General features: G+C 43.6%; 1 protein-coding gene across 1 annotated transcript in view; it reads left to right on the top strand.

Annotated features, from left to right (window-relative positions):
- The window catches only part of LOC109875229 (calsyntenin-2), a 265219-nt gene that overhangs the window by 57726 nt on the left and 183782 nt on the right, over window positions 1-23711 (top strand). The gene's annotated exons all lie outside the window — the stretch shown is intronic.

The raw sequence follows: 23711 nt of genomic DNA, 5'->3' as shown, positions 1-23711 counted from the left end.
TGTTACATTGTACTTGAGTAAGATAATGATAGACAAGGGTGTAGGCTTTATGAATAACAATTGTGTGTTCGCTTTCAACCCATGCTAAGCGAATACAGTTCCCACGATTTAGTACACATAAGCCACTGTGGGCCCCGATTTGTTCCTCCCAAGGTCTCTGTACTGCCGTTGGTTAATGATAGTGACTCATTGAAATGTCTGTGCAATAGCTACTTCTGTCCTCCTTCCATTCCACAATGACAGTGTAACCTGTGACTCGGGTTAATTAAGCACCATCATTTTATAAGCACCGTCATCAACTCGATTGGTGCCCAAAACAGGAACTACGCCCTCCCTCTGACCCCATTGAACGAAAAAGGCCAAACCTTGAATGACTGCACGGTCGTATCGGAAGAGGAGTGTTTGAAGAAGAACAAATCTGCACCTGTTCTTCTTGGCACCTTTCCCTTTTTTTTTCCTGTGTGTGCGTTGTGTCATAGTTGAGGTTGAAAATGCATCGCTCTCTCTTTTGGCAGCTTTCGGAGAGTGAAAGGGATGGAGTTTTTGAAACCATGTGATTCGGGTGGCCGAGTATTCCTTCAGTTCAAAAGGCTAGTTCCAATTAGCATAGCACCTGTGTGTTCGACGTGTTTTAGAACAGCTTCTCCTTGGCTTTACATAAAAGGAATTTCATTTATATGTAAATGCATAGAAATTTAAAGATCGTGTTCTTTCGTGGAATTGCCTACCAGAGAGTCAAAAGTCGACACAGACCTGGTACTTGCCCTCTAGGTAAATCCAAATCACTACCATGTCATTCTATTCTATTCATGGAGCGTTCCATGCCTAGCTTGCCTTCAAGTAGTACAGTATATCATATAGTAGAGTATATCAGCTTGCATTTCACAAGTGGTCTTTGTTTGAGATGAAATCCATTGCTTATTCATTGCCCGAACTTTAGTGAAGTTCTGTTATTCTCCTCCGTTTAGCTGGTTAGTTCAGCCCTTTTTAAATGTCCCCCTTTTTTTTGAGCCAAGATTTGTGAGTTTGTTGAGCTAATTCATCACACCAAAGAAGACTTCAGCGCACACAAGAAATATCTACATTTTGAGCCAGCCCTCCATCCTTTGTCATTGCAATGGCATTCCTCTTTATTTCATTGCTGCCCCCTCGCAATCCCTCCCGAGACATCCCTGGGTTGACACGGCATTTTGAGACGGTTTCAATGTCCGCAATTATGCCGTCATTGGAGGGAGAGGCACTCTGTGTGGGCCTCGAACCCACCGTCCATCATTCCACCTGCTCCCCTGTCTCAGAGCTGAGGCAAAAATAGAACTCACCAGAGATCTCAGCTTTTCCATGTTTTTGCCAATGCCTCAAACGAGTCCCATGAGAGCCCTTTTCAATATCCTTGTATCTATTTCTTGTATCTGAACTCTTTCTGACCTCTGAGCCAACACCTAGAATGGAATCTAATGTCCCTGGGTCCAGGGTGACAGAAGCAGTACAGAGAAACAGTGCAGACTCTGAAATCACTGTCTTCGAGTTCATCACTCGGCTTTTAAGAGAAAATGACAAATGTGTCACGACAGGCAAATCTGGTTCAACGGCTGAAGCAAGAAAGTGGGAAGGGGAAGAGAGAGAATAAGTGAGTGACACAGGGAGAAAATGAGACAACGTGATAGAAGGGAGCAGAGAGAGAGCAGAGAGCGAGAGAGAGAGAGAAGTGAGAAAGAGAAGTGGAGGATAATCTTGGCTGCGGCTCTTATTTGGACGGTAATGGGAAGGAGGTTTCAGCAGCAGCATCTGTTGACAACTGTGGGCCCTTGAGGGTTGGTTGGGTAATCTGACAGTGTTGCTGTTATGAAGTGGGAAGTGGAGCTGGGTACAGTGCTACTATCTTAAAACCTAATTCAGGCTTTATTTTACTGTCCTATTTAGAATATCTACCCACTATTCACCATCTGATCGTACCAATGTATTTTCTGGTGCTTACAAATGTAATTCTCAGCTTCTTTCAGTGTAAATGAGATGTGTTGACGTGTGTTGTAACATAGAGCAAGACAAACAAAGGGAAAAAAACGACCTTACCCATCTCTATGGGGAAAATGCATGGAGTGGATATCCTAAGTCCTGCCTGTCGGAGATGAGAACAAAGGACAGAAATTCTACTCAGGACACATTTCTTCAGCTGCACTTGGCGCTCTTGTGTTCCTTCTCCACCTCACTCTTCTCTCAGCAGCACGAGATTGCATGCTGACAAAGGGATCTGGTTGTGGATACTGTACTGAAGAACTGCACGTAGAGCTATGCAAAACAGAGAGATGCGTCGATATAGAATATATCGCTTGTGATGGAGACAGTGAATACAATAGAGGGGAAAGAGTAGCCAAATGTATGCATGGGGAAATGAAACAGGAGCAAAAAAAAGTATGTGTGCTGTAGCATACACTCATTACACTAACAAGGTGAACTGTTCATAACAAAAAAAGTCTTGATGAGTTTTTGACTTTTTTCTCCCCAGGCAGTTTTGTCACAGTAGTTATTGAGAAGGACATTCTCTCCGTTGATGTACCAGGCCTCCTCACATCGCCTTCTGTCTACGTACCTCTTCTTTCTAACTGTGAACGATCTTTACTCCACTCCGAACCAACAGAGTTCCCCTAGAAATGCCCCGGCAGGTCTGCAGATGGCTGAAACACACGGTGGAGGATGCTAACAGCGGCGCTAGCTGTTAGCATCACCAGCCTGAGAAAGAGCACGGGCAACTCTCCCGCCTTCGTTTGCGCTAGCTCCAACTCTATTGCACTCCAAGTGTCTGTTATTCTAAAAGCGTTTTTTTTGTTAGTTCTTTGGAAATGTGCAACTGTTATTGGAGAGTCGTTGAACACTGCAAAACTACATTTGAACACAATTGTTTTACCAAAAAAACACGAGTCCGTATTATTTGTAAAATAACAACAAATTGTTGCGTCAGAGCAGAACCTGGCCAAAGTCTATGGACTTCATTCTCTTCCTACTGCTTTGACTCTGTCTCAAACCCCACTTCTCCTTCTCAGAGTTTCTCTTTTTCTCTCTCCGACAGTCCCCATCCTCTTCCTACTGCTTTGACTCGGTCTCAAACCCCACTTCTCCTTCTCAGAGTTTCTCTTTTTCTCTCTCCGACAGTCCCCATCCTCTTCCTACTGCTTTGACTCGGTCTCAAACCCCACTTCTCCTTCTCAGAGTTTATCTTTTTCTCTCTCCGACAGTCCCCATCCTCTTCCTACTGCTTTGACTCTGTCTCAAACCCCACTTCTCCTTCTCAGAGTTTCTCCTTTTCTCTCTCCGACAGTCCTCATCCTCTTCCTACTGCTTTGACTCGGTCTCAAACCCCACTTCTCCTTCTCAGAGTTTCTCTTTTTCTCTCTCCGACAGTTCCCCTCCTGATCCCCCTGATCGGCTGGCCTCATCTTTATTCAGTTCATTAGAGTCAGCGCTCCCCCGGAGGACGGCTCTGCTCAGTTTTCAGAGGCATTTCCGATCCTTAATTAACCAGATAATTAATGCGGAGCAAGGAGGGGGTGGATAGGAGGGGGTGGGGGGCACTGGTAGGAGCTGGGGGTTGTATTATTTGTATTTATTAAGTATTTATTAAAGGGTCACCGTTAGTAACAGCAGCTACTCTTCCTGGGGTCCAGCAACATTAAGGCAGTTTAGATACAATTGAAAGTATTACATGACTTTACATTTCATAACACTTTTCACAACACATGACATGTTTTCCCTCAGGCCACTACTCTAATGCCACATACAGTGGGGAGAACAAGTATTTGATACACTGCCCGATTTTGCAGCTTTTCCTACTTACAAAGCATGTAGAGGTCTGTAATTTTTTATCATAGGTACACTTCAACTGTGAGAGACGGAATCTAAAACAAAAATCCAGAAAATCACATTGTATGATTTTTAAGTAATTAATTAGCATTTTATTGCATGACATAAGTATTTGATACATCAGAAAAGCAGAACCTAATATTTGGTACAGATACCTTTGTTTGCAATTACAGAGATCATAAGTTTCCTGTAGTTCTTGACCAGGTTTGCACACACTGCAGCAGGGATTTCGGCCCACTCCTCCATACAGACCTTCTCCAGATCCTTCAGGTTTCGGGGCTGTCGCTGGGCAATACGGACTTTCAGCTCCCTCCAAAGATGTTCTATTGGGTTCAGGTCTGGAGACTGGTTAGGCCACTCCAGGACCTTGAGATGCTTCTTACGGAGCCACTCCTTAGTTGCCCTGGCTGTGTGTTTTGGGTCGTTGTCATGCTGAAAGACCCAGCCACGACCCATCTTCAATGCTCTTACAAGATCTCGCGATACATGGCCCCATCCATCCTCCCCTCAATACGTTGCAGTCTTCCCTCGACACATTGGTGCGGCTGGCTTCCGGGTTGGATGGCGCTGTGTTAAGAAGCAGTGCAGCTTGGTTGGGTTGTGTATCGGAGGACGCATGACTTTCAACCATCGTCTCTCCCGAGCCCGTACAAAAAAACAAAAAAAATACGGTGCAGTCGTCCTGTCCCCTCTGCAGAAAAGCATCCCCAAAGAATGATGTTTCCACCTCCATGCTTCACGGTTGGGATGGTGTTCTTGGGGTTGTACTCATCCTTCTTCTTCCTCCAAACATGGCGAGTGGAGTTTAGACCAAAAAGCTCTATTTTTGTCTCATCAGACCACATGACCTTCTCCCATTCCTCCTCTGGGTCATCCAGATGGTCATTGGCAAACTTCAGACGGGCCTGGACATGCACTGGCTTGAGCAGGGGGATCTTTAATCCATGACGGCATAGTGTGTTACTAATGGTTTTCTTTGAGACTGTGGTCCCAGCTCTCTTCAGGTCATTGACCAGGTCCTGCCGTGTAGTTCTGGGCTGATCCCTCACCTTCCTCGTGATCATTGATGCCCCACAAGATGAGATCTTGCATGGAGCCCCAGACCGAGGGTGATTGACCGTCATCTTGAACGTCTTCCATTTTTTTATAATTGCGCCAACAGTTGTTGCCTTCTCACCAAGCTGCTTGCCTATTGTCCTGTAGCCCATCCCAGCCTTGTGCAGGTCTACAATTTAGCCCTGATGTCCTTACACAGCTGTCTGGTCTTGGCCATTGTGGAGAGGTTGGAGTCTCTTTGAGTGTGTGGACAGGTGTCTTTTATACAGGTAACAAGTTCAAACAGGTGCAGTTAATACAGGTAATGAGTGGAGAACAGGAGGGCTTCTTAAAGAAAAACTAACAGGTCTGTGAGAGCCGGAATTCTTATTGGTTGGTAGGTGATCAAATACTTATGTCATGCAATAAAATGCAAATTAATTACTTAAAAAATCATACAATGTGATTTTCTGGATTTTTGTTTTAGATTCCGTCTCTCACAGTTGAAGTGTACCTATGATACAAAATTACAGACCTCTACATGCTTTGTAAGTAGGAAACACTGCTGATTTTGCAGGTTATCAAATACTTGTTCTCCCCACTGTATCTACAGTACCAAATCCATGTGTATGTGTGTGTAGAGTGTATATGTGTGTGTATGTCGCTTCAGTCTCCGCTGTTCCATAAGGTGTATTTGTATTCGCTTTTAAAAATCTGATTCTACTGCTTACATCAGTTACCTGATGTGGAATGGAGTTCCATGTAGCCATGACTCTATGTAGTACTGTGCACCTTCTATAGTCTGCTCTTGACTTGGGGACTGTGAAGAGACCTTTGGTGGTATTAGGGGGTTGAGAACTGCAGGGGAACTAGAAGGAATCTCAGGGAACACGGCCAAGACGGTGGGTGCTACTTGGCGCCCAGTCACAGAGGCCACTTTGTAGTGTTAGCGATAACGCTAACTGGATGTGATTGTGATGGTTGATTATCAGACTTCCTGGACTCGTGTACCAAAGAGGTGCCTGAGTCGTCTACTCTGAAAGCTTCCTTCTTATGAATTAAACAGCATATGGTGCTAGTAGTGTTATTGAAACCAGCAGAGAACGTACGTTTCTCATGATATTAAGCCATCTCCCAAACGGATGAGCTTTTAGATAGTGGCACAGGAAACAAAACTGTCACAGGAGGATCGTTATGTAAGGTTGTGTCTTAAAATGGCACAGTGTGTTTACTGTATTTAAGATAGAAGCTCCTCATGTACATTTCTATCACAGTTCTGAGCTGTAGTAGCTCTGCGCTGCTTTAGTTCAGCTCGAGCACAGTGTTTTGTGGGTAAAATGCTATTTTCGGGATGTTGCTTGTAGATGCAACTCATATTGATGTAGTAGATGTAAAAATATGATATAATATGTGCTTAGTCGTGTAGAGACTAACATCTTGGTTGATGTTGTTTTCCAATGCCCTACACCTGTCTGTGTACCCTCTCTCCACCAGCCCTCAAACAGGTAATTGACACACACACACACACTCCGGATATTAACATAGGCACACCACCGTGTTCCTGATAACAGATCCAGATTGTGATCTCGTGACCTTGCTGGGCTAACAGCTCGCCCGCTAGCCGCCTGCCTGCTGCTGTTTTTAGCTGCATGGAAAATGAGAAGAGGGGGGTGGGGGGGAAGAGAAGACAAAAATGTCCTCTACCTGTTCCCCTGTTGTTCCCTGTTCTCCTAATGACCTAACCCAGCTCTGATAAGGATGAGAGCGATGGAGGAGAGGGGTATTTGAGGTTGTAATGCTAAATTATCCAGCTAGCCTTGATCGTATTGTCTCTGTTTTGAGCCAGACCTGACAGAGGGTATTGGACGTCTCATAGCCAGGCCTCAAGTTTATTCTGAACAACAGTAAAATTGGAAGTGTTAAACTCAATTGCTGTAGTTTTAATTTGAACACTTTTGCGGTGTGTATATGCATTCACTCTCAACAGAATGAATTTCATGTTTTCAAACATGTTAACATTTAGACAGTGCTTCTGTAACCCTATACAGAGTATAAAATTAACATTGGCTGTGTGAAATTCACAATACACTGACGTAAACTTATAGGCATTTCACTCTGATCTGGAGTGAACTAATTACTATTTCACTCTGATCTGGAGTGAAATATAAAATGCACTCACTAATATGGGGTGATTTTAATTTTTTACCCCTGCAGAGTGAATTTAACTCCTGAATCAACACTAGAAATGTAACACTGAAAAATCAACACTGGCCAGTTTTCTGTGTAGTATGCCATAGGACTAGACTGTGAGACTAGCATGCATAGTTTAATAGAGAGAATGCATCTCTGAACCACCTTTCCATCTCCCTCACAGCAAGATCGGTACCCCCTGTTTATAGCCTTATTATTATTATTATTATTATTGTGTTACTTATTATTATTATTATTATTATTGTGTTACTTATTATTATTATTATTATTATTATTATTGTGTTACTTATTATATATTTTTTTTACTTTAGTCTATTTGGTAAATATTTTCTTAACTCTTCTTGAACTGCACTGTTGGTTAATGGCTTGTAAAGTACGCATTTCACGGTAAGGTCTACACGTTGTAATCGCCCCCATGTGACAAATAATGTTTGATTTGATTGGGGATAACGGGAAAGACGGACGACACCTGGAGGGGGGTGGAGGCAATCCCAAAGACAGGTGAAACAGATCAGGGTGTGACAGTTGACTATCTGTAAGATCTACAGTGCCAGCCAGAGTGAGCGAGGCTGCAAAGGCCTGTGTCTGTGTGCTCTGCCCTATTGTACCACCATCACAGTGGCGATCAACAGAGCACACAGAGGCACCCGGTGGAATTCTGCACAGCCAAAGACATGCAGGAGGGTTCCTGTAAGACCAGGGGTGGAATGAGTCATTGTACGGTTGGAGAGGTGAATGGGAAGAAAAGAAGAAGAAGAGAGAGAGAGGAGAATAAAAGGGACAATTCTTGGTGTTGTGGTTCTCATACTCCATTTGGAGATGTTCTTATACTCAACTTATGCCTAGTTAAGGTGATGACTTTAATTAATTAGTAATAAATGTTATATAAAATTCCAATATCGTTTTCCCCAGATAAGTTCATTCTCGTTCTGTTACCTAGGTGGTCACTTCGACGAACCCAGTTTGTGCACAAACCTATCTCTCTTGCCATAACCCCTGTGACATTTTCCTCTTGCGCTCCCACCTCACAGAGCCATGGTGTCATCACTTCCCCGATCAGTGCCTCTTAAGGATCCTGGGTGGAGGACCGGCCCATTTATACGTGATTATATGAGTGACTGCACAGGCCCTAGATGTGTGATTTAGTAGTCTGGGCCTTTGCAGTTGAACACCCCTCACATAGAGAGCACATTCGGGAAACAGATGAGTAGCGAGTAGATGGTGAAGCCACCATGTCAAAGGGCAGCTCTAATGCTGTGGATAGAAATCTACCATAAGCACCGATCTAGGTTACCCTTCCTCAATTGTAACATTAGCCAGTTAAGGGAGATAACATGAAACTGGCCTTGAGTCCGTGTACAGGGCCGACGTCATGCTATTTCAACAAAGCATCCTATCAATGTGCTACCATGCTAGGTTGTCTCTACCCGAGCAGTGTGAGTAATACTAGGAAAGAGGGATTTCTTCCAGAAGGGTTGAGACCTTACCACGCCATTATTGCCTCACGAGCATAGAAAACAGGTTGGGGTGTTCCTGCAGCCTGATTTGTTGAAACTTGATGACCCCTTTGCCTGTGTGTTTGACTTTTAGATGAAAGGCATAGAAACATGTCTGGTTAGGAATCCTTCCAAGGTGTTACAGTGCAGTACTATGTTGTAGGCCCAGTATCCTGCAAGCCACGACCAGATTATGGAAGATCATCACCTGACCTCTTTAAATGCAGGTCAGGTGTTGCCATGGTGAATCTACTCAAACTAGCATTCATTTGGTTCAGCCGGACTCGCACTTCTCTAGTTAATAAACAATGTATAACGGCATGGTTTGAATATAATGTTAACGACCGGCACACAGTGATTTTCATACAAAATGTAATCTAATCCCAAACCCAGCCTATACATTTCAGCATGGCCACCCACCTGGCTTTCCGACAGCGGCAGGTGTGACCTGCACCAAATTACAGTTGCCACGGCAATGCCATGTGTCAGAGCTCTGGGGGGAACGAATGTGGGGTGGGGGGGGGGGGAGAAGTTAGATAACAGGAAGAAGGGAGCAATTATAGTGTCACCTCAGGGGGCACCTGTGTTTGTTTTCCGTCTGGGGAAATTATTATCGAGATTATTTTGTTGATATTTTCTCCAACTGTACCTATGCAAGCGTTCTGATGAACCACACAGAAATTGCATATGTCAGGAGGGAGCAGAAAGTGTAATTTGTTTATGGTGTTCATCGTGAACTTACAGAATACAGACAGATTTCACTGATGTCTCGTAATATTGTGCTGAACGTGGCGAGGGAGGCGGCGTGACTGGGAGCGTTCAGAGACCGTGGAGTGTAGGAAAACCAATTTGATGGTAATCTGATGTACACATTGGAGTGTTTGTGAGTGAAATTAGATTTCGATTTGTTTTCCTCCTCTTACAGTATGAGAGGAACCGTTTTTTGCAGAAAGATCTATGGTCAACTATGATTGAGGAATCATTCTGTGGGTGCAATAGAACAATGGTAATCTATCAGGATATTTGACATATTTTGTGTGTGTCTTCTACCATATTTTTTCCTTATTAGGAACAGATTAAAGCAATGCTTGTAAAGTGCTGGCGTTAAAGGGAAACAGCGAAGAATGTGAAAAAAATGTATGCCTTTTTGTTGTTGTTGAGCTCAACGTTGTGGAAAAATCATCAGCTTTTGACAGTTACTTCCTCTATGAGGTCAACGATCAATGCAGACAGCTTCACTTAGCCTTCCCTCTACTTTTATGCATCCTGACTCATTGTCTGTGTCCAAAATGGCACCCTATAGTGCACTACTGGCGCTGGTCAAAAGTAGCGTACTATATAAGGAATAGGGTGCCATTTTGGATGCGGACGTTCTCTTTCTCCTGTAAGAGAAAAGCAGTTGGAGGAGAGGAGAGCGAAAGAAGGTTGTTGAGTACGAGAGTAAATACAGCGACGATTGGAGACTAATAATTGTCCTCGCTGTTCCGTATTCTTCCCACTGACATCCTTGAGAATTCTTTTTGTCCTGGGTTGTTCCTTAACGTCGTTACTATGCGATACATCTCATTTAGCTGTGCTGTTATGAGTGAGCTCTATTGAGCTGTATATACTTTTTATATGATCTACAAACTGTACATTCCAATGCATGTGCTGAGGCTGGGGAGATGAATGTTCAAATCTCGGCTTGGTCATATTATTATACATAGGATTCTTTTTCTCCATTAGACCCCCACCCTATACCGGTCGGGTGTTACATATCCACCGTGTCTAGTTCAGTGAGAAGCAACACAAACACGTACGCACACACACACACACACACACACATTGAACTGTTTGCACAGCCTGGCCTTGTAGGCTCCTGTTTCATATCATTATTATGACTGCAGGGCTTAGCCAGGCCAGAAGCATGAATTCTTTCCCCCTCGCTGGCTCCAAGGGTAGCTAGGACAAATCGCCTGCTGGAAAACGCTCGCTGTTCCCCTCTCTGTACCTCCCTGTCTAAATTCAAATCAAGAGCCAGAGCGAGGGGGGGAAAAAAATGGGTAACGTGAGAATGGGATGGTATTTCATCAGGAAAAATGAAATCTCTCTCCCTCTCTAGCTGTTTAGGACTTTCGCTCCCCCCCCTGATTGTTCTCTCGCTCCACTTCCCTGTTGTCAGCCTCATCAGACATGTCAGATGGTTTCATCACAGTATAACCGGATAGTAAAACTCTCAACGGTCTGCTGTTTTTATTTCAATGAGAACCTTGTATTTTGCTCCATATCTGGCTTGAGGTGCGATGCGGTGTGAGTGAAGTGAAAGCTAGGGAAAAGTACTTCACTGGTACAGTATATGCTGTATGTATCTCAGCCTTTGAAAGCCTTTAATCACTTACTGAAGAAAGGAAATCTGGCCCAAGTTAGACAGTCAATTGATTTCTAACAATAACTGAAGCTCTTACAGATAGATACCCGTCACACCCTGATCTGTTTCACCTGTCTTTGGGATTGCCTCCACCCCCCTCCAGGTGTTGCCCATCTTCCCCATTATCCCCAGTCAAATCAAATTATATTTGTAACATGCGCCGAGTACAATAGGTGTAGATCTTACAGTGAAATGCTTACAAGCCCTTAATGCAGTTTGAAAATACACGTGTTAAGTATAAAAAAAAAGAAAAGAAAAAAAGTAACAAATAATTAAAGAGCAGCAGCTAAATAAGGGGGGGGGGGCAATGCAAATAGTATGAGTAGCCATGTGATTAGCTGTTCAGGAGTCTTATGGCTTGGGGGTAGAAGCTGTTGAGAAGCCTTTTGGTCTTTGACTTGGCGCTCCGGTACCGCTTGCCGTACGGTAGCAGAGAGAAAAGTTTATGACTAGGGTGGCTGGAGTCTTTGACTATTTTTAGGGCCTTCCTCTGACACCCCCCGAGCAGTTGCCATACCAGGGAGTGATACAACCAGTCAGGATGCTCTCGATGGTGCAGCCGTAGAACTTTTTGAGGATCTGAGGACCCATGTCAAATCTTTTCAGTCTTGGTGTGCTTGGACCATGATAGTTTGTTGGTGATGTGGACACCAAGGAACTTGAAGCTCTCAACCTGCTCCACTACTGCCCCGTCGGCGAGAATGGGGGCCTACTCGGTCCTCCTTTTTCCTGTAGTCCACAATCATCTCCTTTGTCTTGTTCACGTTGAGGGAGAAGTTGTTGTCCTGGCAACACACGTCCAGGTCTCGGACCTCCTCCCTGTAGGAGTCTTCAAACTAAACGAACGTAGAGGGCAGTATTTCTGTGTTCATTTCAGAAGAAAATATGGATTCTTTAGACCTTTTAGAATGGTGAGAAAAAATGCCTGCTGAGGGCAATCGAGAGCTGCTCTACAAATGATCAATAACCTAAACAGGTCTATTATAAATAGACCAGCAATTCAATGCACTTCTGACGAGCTCAACAAAGTTTGAGGATATTTTTCAACGAAAGTAAAGGACAGTAATGTTATGAGTGAAGTAGGAAGCGCAGGTTTCAATAAGATATGAATGTGTCATGCAAGGAGTGGTTTTATGACTGAATGTAAGTTGATTTATTATGATTTTTTACTCCGCTGGTCTTGGGAAGAAATTACGAAAATGTATCCAACAACAAGAGACAAGACCAAAGCACTCAATATGGGGGAAAAGTACCCAATTGTCATACTTGAGGAAAGGTAAAGATACCTTAATAGAAAATGACTCAAGTAAAAGTGAAAGTCACCCAGTAAAATACTACTTGAGTAAAAGTATCAAAGTATCAAAAGTAAATGTCATTTAAAAAAAATACTAAAGTATTAATGATTTCAAATTCCTTATATTAGGCAAGCCAGTTGGCATTTGAAGCATTTGTGTTTAGTGAGTCCGTCAGATCAGAGGCAGTAGCGATGAGCAGGGATGTTCTCTTCATAAGTGTGTGAATTTGACCATTTTCCTGTCCTGCTAAGCATTCAAGATGTAATGAGTATTTTTGTGTGTCAGTGAAAATGTATGGAGTAAAATGTACATTATTTTCTTTAGGAAGGTAGTGGAGTAAAAGTAGTCAAAAACATAAATAGTACAGATACCCCATAAAACATTAGTAGTACTTTAAAGTAGTTTTACTTAAGTACTTTACACCACTAGGTCTTGAGACCAGACTGGAGTCTTGAGTAATTCAACACTGGTTTTCCTCCATTCTCGCTTGGATGACTCCACAGAATTTTGTGTTTATTGCTCCACACACAGGAAAACGTGATTCTGCAATCACATAGCTCAATGCATAATCAACCATTCATCATAATAATGTATCATGTTGTTGCCTCAGGACCTGCATAGAGGAACACTGAACACAGGGACAACCACGACGTGGCCAATGACTTACAGCAAAGTTCAGGAATGACTGAAAATGCAGAACATTGATCTAAAATTGACCCTAGAAATAGTACTGTTAGGAGATCTGGAGAGATCTGGTCAGTCAATTACTAATATATTAGTACTCTTAGCAAAAGTATTTATCTTCAACTCGCAATCCGTGGATTCTATTTGATAGATTGAAATTGGGTTGTTGGGGGGGGGGGGGGGGGGTCTTGGATGGTACTGTGGGAGGGATCTTGGATGGTACTGTGGGAGGGGTCTTGGATGGTACTGTGGGAGGGGTCTTGGATGGTACTGTGGGAGGGGTCTTGGATGGTACTGTGGGAGGGGTCTTGGATGGTACTGTGGGAGGGGTCTTGGAGGGCCGATGGCTGGCGGATCGCTGGTTCGGGTCTGTCGACCTGCCATTTAGCAGGGCGTTATGGGTCGCTCTGGATGGGAGTCTGTTAAATGACTAATGTGATGTGGATGTTGAGCGGCTTCACTGCAAGTAGATTGTATGTTTTAAATATTCCATAATATATATATTTTTTGAACGAGTCACTTGGTTAGGAATTCAGCACGAGGGTGTAACCAAAAAAGCTGCATAAACATCAGCACCAGTAAGTAGTAGTAAGTAAACCAAATTGGCGCGGAGACATTTTGTTTCATCTCTCCTTAGGGTCTGCAATGCTTTGTGATGGTAATGACCGTTAGAGCAGTGAATATATGTGATGGTAATGACTGTAAGAGCTGTGGATGGTCGTGGAGGTGATGACCGTTAGCGATATTTGTGACTGTGATGACTGTTATTTAATGGAGTAATCAGTTCTCCCGTCATTAGGCGACAGACCCTGATCTGGTGTAGCACCAGTGAGAGTCATCTTTAATGAGGCGCGTTCAGAATCGTCTCCCTTTTCTGTTGCGGACTTATCTGCATCCTCAGGCCAGCAGGGTCGCTGGCTCAACTACATCACATGAGGTAATGAGGCAGCGTGTGTGTGTGTGTGTGTGTGTGTGTGTGTGTGTGTGTGTGTGTGGTGGGGGGTGTTAAGGTGGACACAACCTCACAGGTACAAAAGATGCTTGCCACACCCTGGAGCCATGGCTAAGTTGGTTTGCTAGTACCGCACAGTAGCTTACAGTGGTTGCTCCACTATACGTTTTTGCGATTATGCTGCGGGAGTTAGAGGTCATTTGTGGTTTAGTACGGTACCCTGCGTCACTACTTCATTGCTCCAGACCAGCGCAATGGGGAGTTAGAGCACTGGTTATGCTTTTGGATCCCAAGACGCTACTGTGTCTCTAACTGACAATGAACAGGCGAAATAAACCTAAGAAGAAACTGAAAATTGTGCACGACTTCAGTATTACTTACTAAAACTGTTGTTACACTAAGGTTTTTATTGTAAGAGAAACTTAGACTACAATCATAGTGTGGAAATGTTAGGATTATTAATAACAATGTCTCACCCCAGGTTCAAGAATGGCCTTTTTCTCGCTCATTTTACGTTATTTGAAAACAAACATCTCCAAAATGTAAATTTTTTTAAACAAAGGGATTATTATTGTTATTATTAATTTAGAATGATATAAAAGCTCCTTGGATATTGTCACAGATATATTATTAACCCTGTAATTTGCAGGACAATATTTATTGGTCATATTGGTCATGGCCCCCGAGTGGCACACATTGGGATTGTCCTCATCAAAGTGAGGACAATCGGTGATTTGCTGTATACTTATGGCCTTTTGTAACCTGAAAGTCACACCTTTCCAGTACTCCTCACCCCACCCCAATCTCCACCCTTAACACAGTTATCATTCAAGAAGGAGCTGTTTATCTAAAAACAAAATGACATTGCGACCAAAGAGAACAGACGAAATGGGCATCGTTTTCATCAAGCCAGCTTCTTTCTATAGTGCTACCCGTTCCAGGGTTAAGACTGTAACCACGAGAGGACTTGAAAATGAGCCGGAGCTGAGAGGGTCACCAAAACAAAAGGTATTTTGATTTCAGTGCATTTTCTTAAAAAAAATTTTATGTAGCCAATCAATGTGTAGACGTACTGTGTAATAGAATCGATAATTAAATAAAGTTAAAAATGTTTTTGTGTACTAAAAACGTGAATGTGTTCTTGTACAGCATACAACCATGCCGACAACCATCCATGGGGATCCGTGGACAAAGGGCTAGCTCTGCTAGATTCTTAATATGTGTACGCAGCATTTGTGTTGGAGTCACTTTTAATTCTTAATTGATCTACCGTTTCTATCATGGGCGACTGTAATCATTGGGGGCTCTGGGCGGTACCATGCTGCTCATCTGAGGAAGGTGCACATGGATCAGATTCAAACTTTGAAGTCCGAGATCGAGACATTGAAGGCAGACCAGCAGAAAGAGAAACATTATCTGAGGGCAGAGATACGGGCGACAGCTGATGCATTGGTCCAGAGCCAGGCGGCATTGGCGGAGAGTCAGGCGGAGAATGAGGAATGAGACGGAGTCACAATCTATGCCAGGCACACCTGTGAGCTCTGGAACTCCACCTCTGACAGGCAGAGTCAACATACCTGGCGGGTACGTCAGGTCGTGGGTTCACCCTGACATTTCCATTCCTCTTCTGACAACAGAACTTGACCAAGGCAAATGTGGCTTACCATCATTAATACTGTGTCTCAGAAGTTTCTGTCCATGACTGATGCAACCAGAAAAAGCATTTAAGACAGAGTTAATGAGTACTTGAAGTCACTGAGAATGTCTGGACTTGGCCTGCTCTACCTTATGTAAGGAATTAGGCACTTTCCATGTTTACTACAGTATGTACTGTAGGTTATGTTTACTTGTCAGACTGCACAGTAGCCTAATAAACACCTACAGGTGTCTTATATCTTCAAAATGCTTTAAATTCTTTATTATCCAAATGTAAAAGCATATACTGTACAGTACTGTATTTCTTCATCAGCATCATCATGCTTTGGTTAATAAAATAATGATAAAAATACTCTTTCAAAATGCAGATGTTTTTGTTGCTCGCTGGAAAATACACTTTCAAACACACAGTCATGTTGTACAGCGCCATTATGGCTATTAGCAGGTAGCTGGACAATAGACTTGCCTAGAAGGAGGGTAGTGGGAGAATTCTGTCATCAAATGTATTTCTTAGTTAGGTTGGCTGTATCACAACCGGCCGGGATTGGTTGCAATTTCCGTTTAATCCACCAGAAAAGACTAAACAAAAAGTATTATCATTATTATTATGTATCACATCTGACTGTGATTGGGAGTCCCATAGGGCGGTACACAATTGGCCCAGGGTTTCTCTCCTTCTAAAAACATAAATAAATGTTTTGGCCTTTACAAATATTATTTTGGCCTTTATTCAGATTATAATTGCTCACCTTTTCTTTTTTTTTTTACAAAATAACTTCCAAAATATCGTTATATATTATCAAGTTGATATTATCAAGTTGATGGCACAGTCATATAGCCTCGGCACCTTTTATCACTCCAGTGTTAATCTGCAAAATTGTAATTATTTGCCTACCTCCTCATGCCTTTTGCACACATTGTATATAGACCCCCCCCTTTGTTTTCTACTGTGTTATTGACTTGTTAATTGTTTACTCCATGTGTAACTCTTTGTTGTATGCTCACACTGCTATGCTTTATCTTGGCCAGGTCGCAGTTGCAAATGAGAACTTGTTCTCAACTAGCCTATCTGGTTAAATAAAGGTGAAATAAAATAAAAAATTAAAAAAAATAAAGCCGAGTGACTCACTCATTCATGGCTTTGGAACAAAATAAATAAGTACCAACATTCTTTCTGATAGACTTTAATAAAGAAATGTTTTGGTTATCCTGACCTGGACACCCATGTACAGTATTATAATAGCTTCCCGATTGGCACAGCGGTCTAAGACACTGCAGTGCAAAATGCGTTGCTACAGATACAGGTTCAATACCCATGCCGGCTGCCACCAGGAAACCCATATGTAGTTATTGGCGGTCACGTCATATACTGTAGTTGACATGAGTCTCACTAGTGTGGTGTAGGTCTTATTTATTTAAAAGAGCATATTGAAGTAAGAAGCAATAGGATTTGCAGCGATAGCTGTGGTTACTATTTCAGCATCGTTTTGCGCTGCTCTGAAACAAGCATGGGGACTTGATAAATCAATGCGATTTTTATTTTCACTGAATCTCCGTTTGGGCATTGGTTAGACTACAATTATACAATTAGGGGAATTGTGGAAATGTTATGTCTTTTGCGCTGTAGCCTACTCCCTCACTACCGTCACGTTTCCGTTCCATCCTAATGGAAAACCTGAGGGTGTTGTGATTTTCTTGGAATAGAAACACCATAATGTTAATCAAAGTAATTAAGCTACATTTCTTAAAATCAGTCCCATATACTATGTTCTTACAAAAAACGGTTTTAAATTCTCTAGTACAGCCACTATTGAAGGCTATCAAATGATTTTCAAAGATGCCCTATGGCGGTCCAACTAGCGTTAACTAGCTTTAATGGTTACAATGGCTGACACTGAAGTAACGTGCCATTGAATTCTGCGACACCGTGCAAGCTGTGCTGCAGTACGCTGCAACTTGTAAAGGACAAACTACTGTAGTTGTCCTTGACATGGATGCATCGAGGCATCTACCACATCAAATCAAATTTATTTGTCACATACACATGGTTAGCAGATGTTAATGCAAGTGTGGCGAAATGCTTGTACCTTGTGTCTGTGTGTGTGTCTGTCTCGCTCTGTGTGTGTGTATAGTGTGTGAGAGAGAGAACACAAATGTGTGTAAAGTGAGAGAGAGACAGAGAGACAGAGACAGAACACAAATGTGTGTAAAGTGAGAGACGGAGAGAGAGAGAGTGAAAGAACGAGATACACGTGCATTCTTGAATACAGCCCTGGCATTGGAAATGATGATGATGTATCTATGAAACCCGCCCACATTGTCAGCGCAATAGAAGTAGCAGTAGATGGTATTACACAACCTCGTTCGACACACTAGCTTCTTTATCAAGCTTCTTAGTGATAGAGAGAGTAGGTTACACTCGTGGTTGCCTAGGTGAGCCCATCACTGCAGGAATGGTGATCGAGTCACAGTTATTCTGGTGCTCCATAAACATGCGGTACAACCCCACCTCTCTGTGACCAGCTCACTTGTCAATGTCTCATATCTGTCCCTGTATTTATTGAGTCATTGTCTGCTGTAATTCATGTTGCCCTACAGAGGACTGGGGACTGACGCGTGTGCTGACAGTCAAGCAGGCAGGCAGGGATGCAAGTCGACAAACAGACAGGCCGACAGACAGGGTAGACCTGTTGACTGTGTCACTGTGGCCCTTTAATGATGCATTTTACAGTCCTACCTTTTTATACCACCCACGGGTATAATGGCACCCTTGTTCCCCACCAGCAAATGTGTATGTAGACGCACACCCACACACACATGGATGCACACAGATATTCGCACACAACTCAAAGATCGAACCATTTAACCACGGCAACGTGACTGGGAATGACAAACAGTCCAGTTAGGCCCTTCGTAAGGCAATCAAACAGGCAAAACGACAGTACAAGGACAAAGTGGAGTCGCAATTCCATGGCTCAGAGAAGTGACGCATGTGGTGGGGACTCCAGACAATCAAAAGGGGAAACCAGCCACGTGGTGGACGCCGACGTCTTGCTCCCGGACAAGCTGAACACCTTCGCCCGCTTTGAGGATAACCCAGTGCCTCCGACGTGGGCCACCATCGCTCCCGTGGACTGTGAGCTCTCGTTCTCCATAGCTGACAGGAATAAGACATTTAAGCGTGTCAACCCTCGCAAGGCTACTGGCCCAGACGGTATACCTATCCGCGTCCGCAGAGCATGCGCAGACAGGCTGGCTGGAGTGTTTATGGACACGTTCAATATCTCCCTATCCTAGTCTGCTCTCCCCATTTGCTTCAAGATGTCCACCATTGTTCCTGTACCCAAGAAAGCTAAGGTAACTGAACTAAATGACTATTGCCCCGTAGCACACACTTCTGTCATCATGAAGTGCTTTGAAAGGCTGGTTAAGGATCACATCACCTCCACCATACCTGACACCCTAGACCCACTGCAATTTGCATACCGCCCAAATAGATCCAGGATGACGCAATCGCCATCGCACTGCACACTGCCCTATCCCATCTGGAGAAGAGGAATACCTATGTAAGAATGCTGTTCATTGACTACAGCTCAGCCTTCAACACCATTCTACCCTCCAAGCTCATCATTAAGCTCGAGGCCCTGGGTCTGAACCCCGCTCTGTGCAACTGCGTCCTGGACTTCCTGACGGGCGCCCCCCAGGTGGTGAAGGGTGGCCAATAACACCTCCACTACACTGATCCTCAACACAGGAGCCCCACAAATGTGCGTGCTCAGCCCCCTCCTGTACTCTCTGTTCACCCATGACTGCTGACTGTGGACTTCAGGAGACAGCAAAGAGAGCAAAACCCCCATCCACATCGATGGTACCGCAGTGGAGAAGGTCAAAAAAAAAAACATCAAGTTCCTCGGCCGACACATCACTGACAATCTGAAACGGTCCACCCACACAGACAGCGTGGTGTAGAAAGCGCAACAGTGCCTCTTCAACCTCAGGAGGCTGAAGAAATTTGGCTTGGCCTTTAAGACCTTCACAAACATTTACGGATGGACCAGGACTCTCCAGAGGGTGTGGCGGTCTGCCCAACACATCACCGAGGGCACCCTGCCTGCCCTCCAGGACATCTACACCACCCTGTGTTACAGGAAGACCAAGAAGATCAACAGGGACCTCAGCCACCTGAGCCACAGCCTGTTCACCCCACTACCATCCAGAAGGTGAGGTCAGTACAGGTGCATGAAAGCCATCAAAAAAAAAGAAAACCCTTGAATGGGTAGGTGTTCTAAAACTTTTGACCGGTAGTGTCACTAACTAACTCCTGCTAAATGTCACTAACCAACTCTCACTAACTAACATCCTTTGAACCTCACCAACTCTCACTAACTAACATCCACTGAACCTCACCAACTAACTCCCACTAACAAGCTCAGTTTACAAGTTAACAAGACCAGCATATCTAGGAAGGGTTGTTTTTGCCTGAGTTATAGAAAAACAGTCTGGTTGTTCTAGGAAAGTGTTTTCTCTCAAAAGCTTTTGGAAATACATTTCCAGGGTCTTCACTTTAGCTGTATTTGTACACAGATTGCTGTTCATGGAATGATTTCTCAGTGGGCTTAGTATTTTGAGTTAGAAATACGAATACACACACACACACACACACACACACGAGCGCGTCCACAGATGCATACACAAACACAGATTGTTGCTCCGGGAATGGGTGTCTCTCTGAAGCCCTGCATGGATTAGCGTGGGAGTGTGTGTGTGTGCGTGTGTTTGTGAGTGAGTCTGATTAAGTGGAGTAGAAAATAACAAGTTTTATATCCGCCACCGTCGGCTTGTGGAGATTTAGCAGGGAGAAAAGACCCCCTAAATACAGGGCATCTGGGGAAATGGGAAATAGAGCAAGCAAATCGCATCACTTATCTCTCTAGTGTGATAACACACTCACAGTAGCACTGAGGATGGGTCATCATGCTCCTCAGATGGACTGGGCAACAGGAGGGTGGTTTCTGCAGGGGGGGGGGGGGGGGGGTTGTAGATGCATACTTTACTTTACGGTCCACTTGACCTTTTATCTACTTTCAGTAGCAAAGGTAAATGGACGTAATGCTTAAGTAAATGACTCTGATTCTCAGAAATAAATGGATTAATATCACATCATTTCAACAAATACCACTGAAATAGGACTTCTACTTAAATGTTACCATTTGGTACCCGTTTCTACACCTTATCATTTAAAAAAACTAAAAGGGGCAGCAAGAGTAAAGTGGTACAGAGTTTCTTCTGCATGTGAGGGGCAGGTGTATCCCCAGGACTGCCACTTAGCAGCCTCCCTGAACAGCCAAACAGGCAGAGTGAGGTCAGACTGCTGCTCCCTCCTGGTTAGTGTTTGTGTGTGTTGACTGGCACCTTACTCCCTGCAGGCCTGTTTTTGGCATAGTCTGGTTTGTGTAATATTGTAGTTCGGTGTGTGTGTGTGTGTGTTTGAGGCGTCTCAATATGTGTGGGTGTGTCCATCTGTCTGTTTTGTTGTAGATGAGCTGAGCTAACAAGCCCAGTTGCCAGGTGTGTTTTAAGCATTGTGTGTCAGTGTGTGTGAATCCAGACGCATAATTAGACGGTGTTTATCCCCTGTACCAACAGCAGATCAAGCATCCTGTTTTTGTCGGTTTGTTTGCTTGTGTGTGACAGGGAGATTTTGTGTGTGTGTGTGTGTGTGTGTTTAACCTTATTTCTGACGAACACACATATTCCAATGCATGCATTTAATAACGACACACAGCGAGACCCAAATGCAGACACGGGAGGCAGATGGTTTGAGCTCTGATATTCATTATAGTCCAAGGGATAGGCAAAAGGCAGGTTGGGGACAGGCAAGAGTTCATAACCAGGTCAGAGTCCAAAACGGTACAGGGCGGCAGGCAGGCTCGAGGTCAGGGACAGGCAGAATGGTCAGGCAGGTTGTTCTGCCTGTCCCTGACCTCGAGCCTGCCTGCCGCCCTGTACCGTTTTGGACTCTGACCTGGTTATGAACTCTTGCCTGTCCCCAACCTGCCTTTTGCCTATGGGGCTCAGAGTCAGGAAAGGCAAGGGTCAGAGCCAGGAGGACGAGAAAACAGAGACGGGGGGGGGGGGGGACCAGGCGCGAAGAAAACTGCTGGTTGACTTGGCAAACAAGACAAACTGGCACAGACAGACAACACAGGTATAAATACACAGGGGATAATGGGGAAGATGGGCGACACCTAGAGGGGGGTGGAGACAATAACAAGCACAGGTGGAACAGATCAGGGTGTGACAGCATTTGTGTGTGTGTTTGTATGAGTGTTTGTATGAGTGTTTGTGTGTGTGTTTGTGTTTGAGTGTTTGTGTGTGTGTTTGTGTTTGAGTGTTTGTGTGTGTGTTTGTGTTTGAGTGTTTGTGTGTGTGTTTGTGTTTGAGTGTTTGTGTGTGCGTCAGTTGCAACATATGTTTGTGTGTCGTGCAGATCTATCTTCTCAATCAAACATTTTTTTACAGCGGTTTGAAGCTGTAGAAACAACATTTTTGTTTCTACAACATATTACACAGCGATGTAGATGGTACAAGGACTCCCTACACAGTGCAGGTTCTCTCACATAAACTGAAATTGAGCAAACGGTGTAGAATTTTACCAACAAAGCCAGAACAGCTTTCCCAGCTTGACAACAGATGCCACTCTGGTGGGAGAAATCATTAGGCGAATATCACAGCCAATCACAACACTGGCGGTTAAGTACTACTGTGAAAGGCTATCATTTCGCCATTAGCACCAGATATATCACAGACTTTCATTCAGAAATGACAATGCAACATTTTTATAAAAATCCTGTGTGTAGCACCTTTAAGATGCCAGACCACACATACAGTCAGTTTGTTAGTCATGCCAACCATTTTTTAAACAATAGTAGCCTAACCATGAGCATGGGGAAGGTTTTTTCTCTCTCTCTCGTTCCGCGCAACTGAGTCCAATAAGAGAGAACTCCTATTGGAATGCAGTCATTTATCTTTTCACCACGTGTCTGGCATTATGAGTAATGGTACTTTCACGCTTTTCAGCTCCCCTGATTACTTTTCTCCCCCTTTTCCCCGCCTATGCCTTTTTAGTCCTATGACGTATTCCTTCAAATGGAATGCACCTTTTCTAAAAATGTAGATGTAAACTTTCGAGTGATGAAGTCGTGGAAACGGCAATGACAAAGGGAAGGTTGGCTTGAATGGATGATTGTTCATATTCTTGCAGACAGGAGTTCAGACATTACAATGTCACCTACAGTGCCTTCAGAAAGTATTCATGCCCCTTGACTTTTCCACATTTCGTTGTGTTACAGCCTGAATTCTAAATAAATCCCCCCAAAATCTTACCCATCTACACACAATACCCCATAATGACAAAGTGAAAACATGTTTTGTTAAGTACTTAAATATTCATACCCCCGGGACAATACTTTGTATTATTCTTTTAAATAGTCTTCAATCTCTGTCAATTTGATTGTTGATCATTGCTAGATAGCCATTTTCCTTTCTTGCCATAGATTTTCAAGTTGATTTAAGTCTAAACTGTAAGAAGGCCACTCAGGAACATTCAATGTCATCTTGGTAAGCAACTCAAGTGTAGATTTGGCCTTGTGTTTTAAGTTATTGTCCTGCTGAAAGGTGAATTTTGTCTCCCAGTGTCTGTTGGAAAGCAGACTGAACCCGGTTTTCCCCTAGGATTTTGCCTGTGTTTATAGCGGTATTCTGTTTCTTTTTATCCTCCCCAAAACTCCCTAGTCCTTGCCGATGACAAGCATACCCATAACATGATGCAGCCATCACAATACTTGAAAGTGGTACTCAGTGATATGTTGTGTTGGATTTGCCACAAACATAACACTGTATTCAGGACATGAAGTTAATGTCTTTGTGGCATATTTTACTGTTTTATTTTAGTGCCTTATTGCAAACAGGATGCACATTTTCACTCTGTCCTTTAGGCTAGCATTGTGGAGTAACTTCAATGTTGTAGATCCATCCTCAGATTTCTCCTATCACAACCATTAAAAACTCTGTAACTATTTTAAAGTCACCATTGGCCTCATGATGAAATCCCTGAGTGG

The sequence above is a fragment of the Oncorhynchus kisutch genome, linkage group LG30 (genome assembly GCF_002021735.2).
Source record: "Oncorhynchus kisutch isolate 150728-3 linkage group LG30, Okis_V2, whole genome shotgun sequence".
Classification (NCBI taxonomy): domain Eukaryota; kingdom Metazoa; phylum Chordata; class Actinopteri; order Salmoniformes; family Salmonidae; genus Oncorhynchus; species Oncorhynchus kisutch.
Note: the sequence above shows the minus strand (reverse complement) of the source record. Positions and strands in the feature narration are given on the sequence as shown.